This window comes from Hemiscyllium ocellatum, chromosome 46, assembly GCF_020745735.1.
Source record: "Hemiscyllium ocellatum isolate sHemOce1 chromosome 46, sHemOce1.pat.X.cur, whole genome shotgun sequence".
Classification (NCBI taxonomy): Eukaryota; Metazoa; Chordata; class Chondrichthyes; order Orectolobiformes; family Hemiscylliidae; genus Hemiscyllium; species Hemiscyllium ocellatum.
Genome location: NC_083446.1, coordinates 24,930,694 through 24,945,868, shown reverse-complemented (window position 1 = coordinate 24,945,868; position 15,175 = coordinate 24,930,694).

The window sequence follows — 15,175 nt, the reverse complement described above, 5'->3', positions numbered from 1 at the left end:
CGAAGGGCTAAATAGGAACAAGGAACATCAGTCAGTAATTCAGCCGGTCCAGCCTGCTCCACCACTGAATATAATTATGGCTGATGTCATTGTGGCCTCTGTTCCAATTTCCTGCCATCTCTCCATCCTGAAACTCTGGTCTCTTGCTGTAGATGGCTGCACATGATCACATATCTACTCCAAATCTACACTGTCAATTACTTTTAGCATTTTACAGACCTCAATGACATGTCCTTTCATTATAATAAACTTAAGACTATAGACCTGAACTGCTCAATTTCTCTTCATAAAACAAATCCCTCATCTCTGGAATCAATCTGTTGAACCTCTTCTGAATTGCGTCCAATGCAAATGCATCCTTCCGCAAGTCAAGCCACCCAAACTATACTCCATTTGCAGCTTCACTAATGTCTTGCATAGCTACATCAACACTCCCTACCTTTCTACTCTATCCTTTTACAAATAAAAAACTGAACTTACCCTTGCCTTCCCCATTATATGCTGTACCTGCATGCAGGTTTTCTGTGAATTGTACGTGAATACACTGACCCCTCTGCACCTGAGCACTTCGAAGTTTCTCTCTATTTAGATAATAATTTGCCTTTCTACTTCGCAGGCCAAATTGAATAATCTCATAGTTTTCCACTTTAATTTTCATTGCCAAATGTTAGCCCATTCACCCAAGCTATCCATATTCATTTGAAACCTCTTACATCTTCATTCCGAAGTAATTTCCCACCGATGTTTGTGTCTTCTGAAAAATTGGTTATAGTATTTTCTATCCTGTCAACCGAGTAATAATATTGATGAAAAAAAGTTAAGGCATGAGAACTGAAATCTGTGGCACCCCACAAGATACATTTGCCAGGAGAAAATGACACATTTATTCCATCTGACTGCATTTTGTTGGTTCACTAATCCTCCATCCAATTTAATAAATTACTCCTAAACCCATGTTGTCTAATCTTAACACTTACTTTTTAGAGAAGTTACAGTTCCAATACCTTCAGGAAGACCAGGTATGTTCCATCTCCAGGATTCCCACAAACCACTTTGTTTGTGACATCTTTAAGTAAGTCAAGCAAACAATTCAAACACGATTTAGCCTTCGTAAAACAATGTTGACTCTGACGGATTGTGGTTAATTTTTCAAATGTCCTGAACAATGGACTCTAACAATTAGCCTTAAATTACAGTAGTTTATTGTTACACTTTAGTCCCTAATGTATACAGTTATTATAAGTTCTTCTCTTTCAAAAACCTTTACGTTTTCCTTTAATTCCTGATTAATGGGCACACATTTTTAAGAGATCTGTTCCAATTGCTGTGTAAGAGGCATGTGTGGATAAATGGACTCATCATCCTGCTTGTATACAAAATCGATGGACTGACGTCTTTTTGGTGTTCCCATGTTGTCGTTTCCAAAGACCGAATGGCCTCCTCCTGTTGATGTATTAGAGGGTTGGGGGTTTATGGAATCATCCTGTTGCTGTGTAACAGCTCGAGGGGCTGATGGGCGGTCTCATAATCCTGCATCATAGGCTGGAAATACTGAACCGTCTCCTCATACATCCCTGAGATGGGAAGGAGGGAGTGATTGATCTTATGTTCACTTACAACGGACACGTGTCAGAATTACCTCCTCCTTTCTCATGAAAAAAGGCTCAGATAGTTTATACCCTTGTCCAATTCATTTCCAATAGGCTCAGTGGAAGTGAATGGACTCCTGTTATCCCAACATAAAAATCTCTAATCACTGTCTGGCCTCTTCCAATTCCTGAGTAACAGACTTGACGGTGCTGAATTGACTGATTCTGTTGCTGTGTAATAGGGTACTGGTCCGTTACGGCCTACTCTGGGTCCAGGGTTATAGGCTCTAGGGGCTGATTGGCTGCCCCATATAACTGTATATGAGGACCCAGGGGCTGAACAGTCAGGTTCTGTTCTGGTGTAACAGTGTTGAAGGCCTAAATATCCGTCTGTTGTTCCTGTGTAACAGGCTGGAGAATGACATGGATTTCTCCATTATGTGTGTAATTGGCTGCTGTGGCTGACTCCTTCTGGTCATCTATATTGAAATAAGATCATCCTTCATTCTTGTTAAGTCCAATGTGTATTGGATCAACCTAACCAACCTTTCCTTATAAGCTAACACCTTCATTACACGAATCAGTTGAGGGAACCGTCTCTGAGCTGTTTCCAATTTAACAATATCCTTTCCTCAGTGAGGAGATCAAATCTGAACACACTACTCCAGATGTGATATCACTAAGATCTTGTACAGAAGCAGCAATGCTTCACCAGCCTACTGTAAGATTCCCACCGAGGTTTCAACAGGTTCAGCTGTTGCAGGGATACACAGGGCAGAAGTGAGGACTGCAGATACTGGAATCTACAGTTTAGATCAGAGTGGTGTTGGAAAAGCACAGCAGGTCAGGCAGCATCAGAAAAGCAGGAAAATCAAGGTTTCGGGGAAAAAAGCCTTTTATCAAGAATTGATGATGAAAGGCTTTTGCCTGAAACGTCGATTTTCCTGCCCCTCGGATGCTGCCTGAACTGCTGTGCTTTTCAAGCACCACTCTGATCAAAACGCAGGGAATACACAGCATTGTTGCAAGCTCATTGTCTTTCTCTACTCTATCAGCATAACGGGACATCTAGAGAAAAGCTCACAATAAATCTTGAGAAGAGCATAAGTGATGTGGTGAGATATTTCTACTATTAATCTCCCCAGAACCGACTTCACTGAAATTTAACTGAATCATATAAGGTGGAGCTCAGAAACAGCAAGGAGGAGCAAACATTGATGGCAGTTATATACCAAAGTGAAAGCTGCAATACATCTGTTGGGCATGTTATAACAGAGGAAATGGGATATATACGTATCTGTGTACTGCAGTAATATTGTACTGTTTAAATTATATCTATGCTGTGCTAACCCAACTGAATGCTAATGCTGGGGAAAATGGATTTCATGAGCAAGTGTGGGATGGCTTGCATTAACGTCATTTCGAGCACCGAGTTCAAGATCAGGTTATTTAGAAATTCATGTTGGATGGTCAGAAGACCTAATTGAAAACCTTGCTGTAAAGGACCTTTTGGGAACAGTGCCCGCAACCTTTTATTTGAAATTGGATCCCACAGTATGGAAACCGGCCCTTTGGACAATAAAGTCCACATCAACCCTCCAAAGAGTTACCCACCCAGATCCGTTTCCCTCTGATTAATTAACCTACCGCTATGGGCAGTTTAATATGGCCAATTCACCTGGCCTGCACATCTTTGGACTGTGGGAGGAAACTGGAGCACTCAGAGGAAACCCACACACACGCGGGGAGAATGTGAAAACTCCACATAGACAGTCTACCGTGGCTGGAATCAAACAGGGGTCCCAGATGCTGTGAGGGCAGCAGTGCTAGACAATGAGCCACGGTGCTGCCTCCATTGGTTTTCTTTTACGCTGTTTGAGTACACGACAGTTTTGTTTTATTTGAAGTAACGGTTATGAATCAGAGTGATGCAAGCCATGAACGTGTCAGGAGAGAGCGGGGACTGCAGATGTTGGAGATCAGAGATGAAGAATGTGGTGCTGGAAAAGCACAGCCAGTCAGCCAGCATGTTAGTAGCATGGGAGTTGACGCTTTGGGCTGGAACCCTTCATCAGGAATGAGGCTTGTGGTCCAAGGGGGCTGAGAGATAAATGAGTGGGGGGTGTGGTTGGGGGACGTAGCTAGGAATGTGACCGTTAGATGAATGAGGGGTTGAAAGTGATAGGTGATGAAGGGAGACAGAACGCCTCACCTATTTCATCCATTCAACACGATGTGGTCTCCTCAACATCGGCGAGACAGTACATCAACTTCTGGATCATTTCAGAGACCATCTCTGATACAGCCACACTGACCAACTTCACCACCTTGTGGCTAAACACTTTAACTCCCCTTACCACTCCACCAAGGGCATGCAGGTCCTGGGCCTCCTCCATCGCCAAACCCTCACCACTTGACGCATGGAGGAAGTACCCCTCATCATCCGCCATGTGACCCTCCAACCATAGGGAATCAATGTGGATTTCACCAGTTTCCCCCATTTCCCCTCCTCCCACCTTATCCAAGTCCAATATTCCAACTCGGCATTGCACTCTTAAATGTTCCTATGTGTCCGTCTTCCTTTCCACTATCCACTTGACGATCCTCTCCGACCTATCACTTTCACAACCTCCTCCCCCCATTTACTTATTAGATCAAAGGAAGCAGCTTAGAAAAATGCCAAGTACTGTCGTAAGCCAGTGGATTCAGAGTAATGTCGGACCCAGCAAAGGAGGACAAATAAACTGAGAAAAAAACAATAAGAGAAAAAGCATGCAAACAAAAACCAACGTAAAAACTGCTAAAAAGCTTCAATCAATGTATGAAACAATAATAAAAACAAGGTCAAATGTGGAACAGTGAGTTTGCAGACAGGATAATTTATTGTAGCGAACAGAGACATTACAGGGAAAAGAAAGAGTTTATTTATGGCTGTTTTCATGGAAGAATATCCAGAAATTCTCCCGAAAATACCAAGTGACCATGGGACTTGTATGAGTAAAGTCTAAGATCATTCATATCTGTGATGAGGTAATATTTGAATAGACAGCTGGATTTCGGTGGTAATAATTCTGACAGACCAGATTTACTTCATACAAAAATTTCAGTTGAAGCAGAAATAGTCATATTGGCTGAATTACAGATTTTAACATTATTTTGCGACATATTCCTAAAAGGCAAGTGGCCACTCGGGATAAGGGACGGTTATAAATATTATCCGCCAGTTTTAGTAGGGATGAAGATGGAGAGTGGGGAACTACAGACCAGTAACTTGTCATCCGCAGTTGGTGTCTGTTGGACTCGATTAGAAAGATCATGCTACAAAATATATAGAAGGTAATGGGAAAACTGGGGGAGTATGCTAATGCATTGATGAAAGGAAAACCATAAGTAGCAAACGATATTTGGGAATGGTTTGAAGATGATTCTTGTAGACATCGGCGATGAGGAGTCAATGGATAACGTAAAGTTGGATATTCAGGAGGATTGTTTTAAGAACTCACACACTTATACCATAAGAATAGTTAAAGCAAAAGGTAATGGGAAGAACATACGCAAATGGGATAGTTAAAATCAGGTTCACATTCATGTGAATGTGATTGAATATAAATGATGTTGTGCACCAATTGCATCGAGTGTTGGTGGAACTAAAGTTGAAGTATTATGTACTGTTTTGGAGTCCCCATCTAAGAAACAATATACTGAGTACAGAGTAACTGCAAAAGGCAATCTCCAGATTAATCCCTAAAATGGCAAGATTGTCTGATGGGGAAACTCAGCCTGTGGTCTCGAGGTTCAAATAGTGAGAGGTGATCGTAGTGTATCTTAGTAACTTATAAACATAGAGGGTACTGAATAAGAGAGGGACACAGAGAAGTGAAAGCAGGCGAGACTAGGGGGAATCCCACGATATTCTACACGGACAAGTAGAACAAAATAATCAGCGAACAGATAGTGTCCACCTGTATGTGAAGCTGGAGAACATTGAGAGATTGTGAGATGAGAGCTTCACATTTGTTTTACTGGGGAGAAGGAGGGGACACGTACACAATTCGAGAAGATGGATGGGGAAGCTCTTGAACAGATTGACGTAAATAGTGAGCAGGGATTTGAGGCTTTGTCTAGTATAAAATTGAACCGATTGCCAGGTTTGAATGAGTTGTACCACAGTCGGCGGTTGGAGGCAAGGGAGGAAAGACTCTGACTGAAAAAATAATTAAATTACGACCATAATGTAGGTGCCAGAGGGCTGGAGAACAGCTAATGCGATTCCACTTTACAGTAAGGATGGTAGAGATAGACCGAGAACTAAAGACAAGCAAGTATTACATCACTGTTAGAGAAACTACTGCAGAAAATAGGGAAGGAGAACATTGAACTCCAATCAGAATGGCAAGGCTTAATCGGGGATAATCATCATGACTTTACCAGAGAAACGTCACAGCTACCAAACGTGAATTAGTTTGAGGAGGTCGCTGAATTAGTTTTGCAGTAAGGCGTTTGACAAAGTTCCACACGTGAAAGTGAAAAATAAAGTAAAATCACATGTAAGCAAGGATGATTTGACAACTTACAAAGAAAATTGTCTTATTGGCAGGAGACAGAGGGTGGTGGAAGAAGGCTGTTTGTGTGACTGGAGACCACTGGTCCCTGGTGGACCACAGAGATCAGTGCTTCTCCCTTATTATTTGTGATATTCATAAATGGTGCAGATGTGAATGGAGGGAGGGGGGAGTAGGTGAAGGGGGTGGGGATTGTAATAAGTAAGTTTGTGATTATCTGGTTGGTTGGCAGTGAGGGGGAAGGTTTTATGCTACAGAAAGATACAGGTGGAATGGTCAGATGGGCAGATCAATGGCAGACGGAATGTAAACCTGATAAATACGATGCGATGCGCTTTGGAAGAAGGAACCAGACAGGAGAGGACTCAATGAACGGCAGCAGACTAGGAAGCTCAGAGGCTGCTTCTCCACACATCCCTGGATGGGACTGGACAGGGTAATAAGTTGGTTAAGAAGTGTACCTTGGGTGTAGCATTTATTAATCGGCCGTAGATTATAAGAGCTATACAGGGCTTTGGTTAGGCCAAGATGGAATACTGCGTGGGGTTCTGGGAGCAACATTACAGGAAGGATGTGATTGTACTCGAGGGTGTGCAGAGAAGATTCACCAGGATGTTCGCTGGGGTGGAACATATCAGCTGTGGAGAGAGGTTGGGTAAGCTCGGGTTGTTTAGTTTGGAGCAGAGAAGATTGAGGGGGATGTGATTCAGAAGAATAAGATTATGAGGGACATGGACAGGGTGGACAGACAGCAGCTGTTCCTTTTAGTCAGAGGGTCAAACACAAGGGAGCACACTTTTAAAGTGAAGAGTTTGAGATTTAGTGAGGATTTAAAGATAGTATTTCTTTCCGTCAAAGAATGTTGGTGCCAGGAATTTTCTTCCTGAGAGGGGAATTGTCACGAGTATCCTCACAACCATTAAAAAGTGCCTTGACGAGCACGTGGAAGTGTCATAACTTTCCCGGCTATGGGTCTGGTGTAGATCGTGCTGTGTTTCTGATAGTGCAGAATCTATCCTCCTGTGAGTGTATGGCTGTGCAAGGTCAATCATTGCGCAGCCTAAGGCAGGATTGATGGGTGTCTGAAGAGTATATTCACAAGGGTAATAGTAGTTAACTGTAATAGCTTGTCAAATTATGTCAATGTGAAAAGTATGAGAAAACAAGTGCAGCTTCCTTGCAATCTGAAACCAGAGAATGGAGCATGAGGAACAGGGAAATGGTAAAACTATGAAGTCGCTACTTCAGTTCTGTCTTCACAGAACATTCTAACAATATTAGATAAAGAAAGTCTGGTGTGGAAAAAGGATATAGTACATAGAATTTAGAGCATAGTAAGTAAATGGTTTAGGAGAAATTATTGGGACTGAAAGTAACGGTCATGGACAACACTAACATGGATTTACGAATTATGTTTGAGAAACAGACTGAGAGACAAATGAAAGAGAAGCAATACATGTAAAACATGTGGATTTTCAGAAAAAAAATTGGTAAAACTCCCAAGCCTAGTTTGCAAAATCAAATCTGAGTGGATTAGTACGAATATATGGCCATGTTTCTAGAATGGGACAGCTGGCAGGAAACAGTGAATAGAAATAAACAGACTCGTCAAGCAACAGCCTGACATTGTCTGTAAGGTAGGATTCTGTCAGCATGACAATGTCCCAGACACCCTATCACCTTCCCCAGATATCTCCTGGTTCATCAGCAGGACAGAAACAGCAGATGTGACGGCACAGTGGGATACAGTTGTAACAGAATTGCTCTGTTGATCCTCAACAGTGACTCCGTATCCCATGAAGTCTCATGGCGTTAGTTTGCACATGGGAAAGGAAACCTCCTGCTGATTACCATGTACCAGCCTCCATCATCTGATGAATTATAATTCTCAATGCTGACCAACACTTGGAGGAAGCACTAAGGTTGGCAAGGGCGCAAAATGTAGTCTGGGTGAGGGATTTTAATGTCTACTACCGAGAGTGACTCTGCAGCAGCATTACCGATCAAGCTGGTCGCGTCCTAAAGGAATTAACTGCTATACTGGGTCTTTGGCAGATGGTGAAAGAACCAACAAGAGGAAAATACATACTTGACCAAATCCTTACTAACCTGACAGTTGCAGAAGTATCTGTCCATGACAGTATCGGTAAGAGTGACCACCGTATAGTCATTGTGGAGACAAAGCCATACCTTCACATTGAGAATGACCTCCATCATTTGGGTGGCACTATCACCGTGCTAAGTAGGACAGACTTCGAACAGATCTAGCAGCTCATGTCTGGGTGTACATAAGGTGCTGTGGGTCATCAATAGCAGCAGAATTGTACTCCAGAACAACCTCATGGCCTGGCATATCCCCCTCACAGCAATTACCATCAAGCCAGAGGATCAACCTAGATTCAGTGGAGTGTGCAGGAGGGCAGAAGCAGCACCAGGCATACCGGAAAATGAGGTGTCAGCCTGGTGAAGCCACCAAATAGGACTACTCGCATTCCAATTGGGATAAGAAATAAGTGATACACAGCGCGTAGTGATCCCACAAGCAACGGTTCAGATCTAAGCTCTGCAGACCTTCCACTTCTAGTTGAGAATAGTTACGGACAATTAGACATTGGAGAAGGAGATTCCACAAGTAACCCCATCCTTAATGATGGAAGAGTCCAGCACTTCAGTGCAAAAGATAAGGCTAATATATTTGTAACAAACTTTAGTCAGAAGTGCTGAGTGAATTACCCATTTCAGGCTCCTCCAGTGGTCCTCAGCAATTCGGTTACCAGTCATCAACCAATTTGATTCACTCCACGCGATATCCAAATTCAGTTGAAGACACTGGATGCCCCAGAGGGTACATACCCTGACAACACTCTGGCAATAGTACTGAAAACGTGTGCTGCAGAACTTGTCACTGCCTTAACTAAGCTGTTCCAACATCGGTACAACGATGACATTTTTCCGATTACGTGGAAAATTACTAAAGTATCTCCTACACAGAAAAAGCAGAACAAATCCAAACCGGCCAATTACCAACCCATCAGTAAAGTGATGGAAGGGGTCACTGCATTCAGGCAGCACCTTCTCAGCAATACCCTGGTCAATGTCGCTCAGTTTGGACTCCACCAGGGCCACCCAGCTCCTGACCTCATTACTTTGATTCAAACATGGATAAAAGTGCTGAATTCCAGAGGTGGGATGAGAGTGACAGCCCTTAAAACAAGACTGCCTTCGACCAAGTGTGGTATCAAGGTGTGTTAGCAAAACTGGATTCAAGGGGTATCAGGGGCAAACTCCCCGCTGGTTAGTATCATACCTGACACGAAGGAAAATGGTCATTTTTGATAAACGTTAGTAAACTCAGCTCCAGGACAAGCCTGTAGGAATCCCTCGGGCAGTGGCCTAGGCCCAAACATCTTCAGGGCTGCTTCATCAATGACCTTCCCTCCATTTTAAGGTCAGAAGTGGGTATGTTCGCCAATGATTGCATCATATTCGGCAATGTTTGTGGCACCTCAGATACTGAAGCAGTCCATGTCCAAATGCGTCAAGATCTGGACAGTATCAGGCTGACAAATGGCAAGTAATATTCAGGCCTCACAAATGCCGGACTGTGACCATCACCACTAAAATGCAATCTAACCAATGACCCTTGGCATTTAATGATATTACCATCACTCAATCCACAGTGGACTGCAGCGATTCAACAAGGCAGCACACCACCACCTTCTCAAGAGGCAACCAGGGACAGGCAATAAATGCTGGCCCAGCCAGTCACACCCAGATTCACGACATAAATGAATTGAGAAACAGCATTTGTTTTAAAGGAGGAAGGTTGCTGCGGTATCACAGGGCTCGGTGCTCAGGTCCCAGCTGTTCACAATATCCATTAAACATTTGGATGCGGGAAACAAATACAATATGTCCCAACCTGCGACAGAACTAAAGGATGTGGGATTGTGAGTGGGTGAGGAGGTTGTAAAAAAGCTCCAAGGTGACTAAGACAAGTGGAGTGAATGGGCAAATACGTGGCAGATGGAGAGCAGGGTGGGTAGAGGTGACGTTGTGCCCTTTGATGGGAAGAAGAGATTGGCAGCCTATCGTTTGAAAAGGGATTGTTTGAAACATGTTGATGTACAAAGGGGCGCATGCTCCTTTTTGTTGTTTCCTTCTGCTCAGCCCTCCGAGGTCCCTGCAGCGCAGTGAGACCTGAACCCAGAAGTCAATACTGGGAATGGAATTGGCAGACAGACCCATCAGGTGGGGAACTGTAACATTGCAAAGGAACTGGATCGCCCTGTACACCATTCACTAACAGCGATATTGCAGAAACAGAAAGCAGTTAGGAAGATCAATTATGTGCTAACCTTCATTTCAGGGGGATTTGAATCCAGGAGCAAGAGTGTCTTACTGCAACTGGGTAAAAACAATGACCGCAGATGCTGGAAATCAGATTCTCGTTCAGTGATGCTGGAAGAGCACAGCAGTTCAGGCAGCATCCAACGAGAAGCGAAATCGACGTTTCCGGCAAAAGCCCTTCATCAGGAATAAAGGCAGAGGTACAGGGCCTTGATGAGACCCCATCTCGAACATTGTGCAGTATTGTGTACAGTTTTGGTCTCCTTACCTAATAAAGGACAACCCTGACATTAAGGGAGAGCAGTCTTATTGTGGGAGCAGTGTTTGGGGCGACTGGGCCTGTATTCCATGCGGTTTAGGAAAATGGTGGCGGGGGGAGGGTGGGAGATCTCAGTGATATGTATGACACTCTGACAGGGTGAGAGAGATTGGAAGCAGGGATGATCATTCCCAGGCTGTGGTGTCTAAAACAAGGCGTCACAGTATTAGATACAGGCGGGCCACTCTGCATTGAGATGAGAATAAATGTCTGCACTCGGAGACTGGTGAACCTGGAGAATGTGCTTGAACCTGGAAAGCAAGACACTGAATATAAATAAGGATTTAGATACAGTAAAGGGATGGTGAGAGAGCAGGAGTATGGTGTGGAAATAAAGGGCCAGCCATTATTATATTGAATTGGGTAGCAAACTCGAGGGACCAAAGGAACTACTGCCCTTCTTATTTTATATCTTCCCAAGGTTAAAGACACTAATGGATATATTCATTGTTTGGAATAAGGGCATTGTGGAGATGTGTGAAAATGACAATGAGGAAGTCTTAATGTGTCTTTTGCTGATGTTTCTGTGCAGTCTGTGTGAAAGCTCTGTAAATATTGTCACAAGCTCTCAGATGTTAGAAAGGAGGTCTGTGCAGGGTCAACAGAACTGTGTTTCCCAATCCCTTTTCCGATATCAGCTGAGGCTGTGAGTTCTGTCCAGGTTTAACCTTTAAGACCTCGAAGAAGTTTGATACAATAGAGTGTCCTGCTTGGCCGTTTCAGAGACCATTGAAGAGTTTAGCAGATGGCTGTGTGTCTGGAGTCACGTTTAGCCAGACCAGGAAAGCACGGGAGATTCACTTCCTGAAAGTACGTTGGGGGAGGAAATTGGTGTTTACAATCGACATTGACTTCAAGGACACTGTTACTGATGCCAGATTATGCATCTTAATATTTTATCAATTGCTTTTAACTTCCGCCAGCTGCCAAAGCATTATCCTGGTCTGGGTTAATCATCCAGTGACATTTCCAGCACCATCTCTACATGGGGACCTATCGGAAACCACACTGAGCACGTTATTTCTGCGATACTTGACAGCTCTGTCAAAAAGAACTCCCACAAATGTGACTATCGTGATTGGACTGAGGGGATGGTAATTGGTCAGATTGTAATTATTCTCCTCTATGGGGACTGAACATAGTTGAGCAATTTTCCACATTGCCAGGGAGATGGAGCTGGAACGAAACAGCTTCCACAGGGACACGGCTTGTTATACAGCCCAATCTTCAGTCCGATTGCAGGAATAATGTCAGGGCCATTGCCTTTATTGCATCTACGATGTTCAGCTGTTTCTTCATGTCACGGGCAGAAAATCCAATAGGTTGAAGGCTGGCATCAGTAATTCTGTGGGCATCATGACGACAGTGAAGTGGATCATCAACTCAACATTTCTGGCTGAGAATGGTGCAGATACTACATCCTTGTGTTTTACACTGGTGTACAGGACATTTCTGTTATGCAGTATGAGGATATTTATGGAATCCTGTCCTCCAGTCATTTTTTTTAATCGTCCATCACTATTAGTGACTGAATGTGGCAAGACTGCAGAGCTTCGATCAGACCTGTTGGTAGCTTTAATGTGTTACCATCACATTTAGGTTCACATGGTTCTGACCCTGACATGTTCACCCACAGTCATTACTGAAACATAGGTTGATGGTAATGGCTGACTGAGGAGCTTATCCATGGGCAGAAATGGTACAGATTGTGGATGAATGCTGTTCTGTTTCTTCTGCTGCTGTGGTCTACAGCACTACATAAATATGTAGTATTTAGCTGCAATATGTGCAATGCAATTGTGCTGTCTGTCCCTTAGTTCACATTGAGACTCATTTACCCATCAACCCTGTACTCAGTGACCTACTCGGGTTTCTGATGTCGTAACACTTCCCTTTTCATACTCTCATTCTGCTGAGGGTCTCTCCCTGGGTCATGTTTTCAATTTGACACATTCTGCAAAGACAATTAACTAATTTTAATTCGACTGTTTAATTAATCTGAATCTTTTTTTCACTTGAGTAATACTATCTTCTGTGTTTAAAATGAAAATCTTTCCCTCTGTTTCTCTCCCTGACCATGATTAAGAACTCTGTAGTGTCAGTGATGCCAGCCTTTTGTGGTTTCAGAGCCAATAAATTCTCTGGATACTCAATCATCTTCACCACATTGTATGTTTCCTCTTTTGGTTTGATGCCTTCGCACTCATGGCTGCCTTGTCCTCCCATGAGTATGGTTCATCTCCTTTTGGGATTAATTTCTGATATCCTCCGAATTATCCCCAGACACTCCTGCCATTGCTGCTCCATGGTCTTTCCTGATCGGCTCCCCTACCAATTAACTCTGGCCAGCTCCTCCCACATATCATTTTAATTACAATGCTCAATTATAGTCACATTACATCAAGAAGAGAGCAATAGATATAAACCGAAAGAAGGTGTTTTGAGAGAAGGGATGTGAAGAATAATTCGTAAATTACTTAACTAGATACAAATACAGAACGAGTGAGAGGATATTGGTAAGGAAATGTGAAAAATGAGAATACATGATTATTGAAAGGTTTGATATACATCCATCAATGCTTTGGCAATGCCTGTGTGCTGTGGTCATTTGTACAGTGCATGTACAACAGAGCAATGTGTTCAACTGCTGGGTCTGATGCCAGAATTTTAATCTCCAACAACATGACAGACACTAACTTTGGAAAGAAACCCGCAGGCCAAACTCTAGAAGTCCTGGTAGAAAGGGATTAACTGAAATAAGTTGGGATACCAGACACAAGAATTTATAACACACATCTTGATAAGAATGAGAGATTAGAGTAGAGAATTCCAGAAAAGGAGTGAACATTCAGAGAAGTGGAACATATCACTTTAGATGAGGATCAAATAAAGTTTTAATATTTCACAAAGTTTATAGATCATGTGCATCATTTTTCGTTAACTGTGTCTCCGTTGTTCATTTAGAAAGTGTTGTGCACATACGAAAAAATGATACTTATCTGCACACACACACATTGATTAAACAGTGTATATAAAATCATTTTTCCGCCATTGAAATGGCCCTGTTGTCGTATTACCAGGATACATGAACACCAACTGGCCACCCAAAGACACGACCCATTGCCACTATGTTCCATACATACAGACAAAGAAAGACACCACTTTGATTGGGACAGCACACACATACAAAGACACACAAGGACATTCTTCGAGGAATGGCTTTCTAACTAGACGTCCATCAATAAACATATTAATTTAGATCCTATCTACCTTCTCTTGTAAAACAAAAGAATTGGAAATGACCCACCCACGTTAAGAAAGCCAAAACCTATAAATAGAGGTGGGACATGCCACCAACGCTTCAGCGGAGACTCTCATTGATGATGTTACCTAGTCATGGTATCGAAACAACTGAAAAGAAACCTTCAAGCATAACGAGCTAACCTGCATACATATAAACTACTATTTTACCTTTATTAGTGGAATTCAGGAGTTCTCATGTTTTAACAGATTATGATGTGAGGAGAGGTTTTCTGGGTGTGTGGTTTTAATCAACAGAAGGGTTCGACATTGAAGTCATAACAGTTTGGGGCCTTGCCGTATGGGATTTGGACAGATTTGAACAGATTTAGGGCAGAAAAGGTACCAGCAGATTCCACCACGTGGCAAGTATTGACCTAGATCTTCAAATAAAACTGGTAGAAATTATCATTTAATTTTGTTTGCCTGAGCTTGGTTAAATTGCAAGTGAGAGAAAAAGCTTTTAGTCTTAATAAAGAGGTTCCCAAATTTGCCAAGGAAGTTTAGAAAGACAGAAGGACATTTTATTTAGAATTAGCAAATAGGTTGGAATTGGGTTTAACCAGCGACAAAAGAAAAACTGAAGTTGTAATGGAGTTGGTCAAACACGTTGGTGTGTCAGAGAAACAGAAAAAAACTTAAATTGCAAATATGGCAACTCAAGTTAGAAAATAAAGAAAGAGGCGGAAACAAATAGAGAAGATAGAGAAAGAGAGGATAAAGGAAGAGAGAGAGAACTTGAAATTCAGAAGTTTGGAATTAAACCAGGAAGTTAAATTAACAGGATGGGGAACGTAGGGATATATACAACTATGTTAATACCTCACCATATTTCGGTGAAAAAATATCAAATCATCTTTTATTTTGTTTGAAAAAATGGCTTAGTAGATGGCGTGTCCAGTGAACTTGTGGGTAATGCTAGTTTCGACTAAACTGGTGGGCACAGTTAGTGAGGTATGTGCAGCGCTGTCAGATGACGGCTCAAGAGATTCTGGAAATGTAAATCTAACTATTTTGAGTGGTTATGCTTTGGTACTAGAAGAATATAGACAGAG